The sequence below is a fragment of the Kryptolebias marmoratus genome, linkage group LG14, assembly GCF_001649575.2.
Source record: "Kryptolebias marmoratus isolate JLee-2015 linkage group LG14, ASM164957v2, whole genome shotgun sequence".
NCBI classification, from domain to species: domain Eukaryota; kingdom Metazoa; phylum Chordata; class Actinopteri; order Cyprinodontiformes; family Rivulidae; genus Kryptolebias; species Kryptolebias marmoratus.
In genome coordinates this window covers 25,140,632-25,141,525 of record NC_051443.1, presented here as the reverse complement: position 1 = coordinate 25,141,525, position 894 = coordinate 25,140,632, and the positions used below count along the sequence as shown (strand labels likewise).

General features: G+C 42.7%; 1 protein-coding gene across 2 annotated transcripts in view; it reads right to left on the bottom strand.

Moving 5' to 3' along the window:
• The window catches only part of st8sia3 (ST8 alpha-N-acetyl-neuraminide alpha-2,8-sialyltransferase 3), a 10,962-nt gene that overhangs the window by 4,259 nt on the left and 5,809 nt on the right, over nt 1-894 (bottom strand). The window lies entirely within an intron of this gene.

Below are 894 nucleotides of genomic sequence, written 5' to 3'. Positions count from 1 at the left end.
CCATCCATCCATCCATCCATCCATCCATCCATCCATCCATCCATCCATCCATCCATCACTGAAATGTTGTCACCTCCAAATCACAGCGAGTCTAAAACTGTTCCTGAAAAGCTCCGTATTTCAGGAACACTTTGGTTTTGAGTTTCGTATCTTTCAATATTTGCATCATTTCGTTGGTCTGAATTAAACAAAGCAAAGTATTTACCAGCTGTCGAAGGATAAACTGAGACAGTAACGCCGTAATGATACTCCCCGGCTCTGAAAGACGAGGACTTTTCAAACTGTGCTCAACAAAAGCGTCTTTAAGACTCCTGAAGGTGGCGAAAAGCCTCTGAGCTGCCTGAAAGTGATAATTCTTTCAGGGCAGGTAGATTTAATGGGATTGGTAAAGATTAACTTACTGTACAAGCAGCCTACTCTGCTGCTAAGTACCAGACCGTGTGCCATTCCCTTTCACTAAGTAGCTGTTTTCTCATAATCCGGTTTTGGAGCCTAAATCTTCTCTTCGCTGCAAATATAAAAGAAAAGCTCCAAAACAACCTGAGAGCCTGTTCGTTACCGCAAACGGGCGGCGAATCCAGGAGTTAACACGGAGCGTTGCCACCAGATGGTAAAGAAACAAGCAGATTTAATAAATAGGATTTAATAAACTGTTTTCTTAAACAAGACCACACTGACAATAATTAGACTATTTTTATTCATTTAACAACACTTTTCATCTCTTGTAATCAGAACCGGAGCTGATTCCACCGAGGTCCGGACCTCAGTGTTTTATAAAAACATGAATCCAAACAAGGCTTTTGAACGGCGTGGTTCTCTGCGTAGCTCCACCAGTTTCCTGTAGGAGGCGCTGCAACTGTGTGCAGCTGCAGCCAAACTCAATGTCTACGAAGA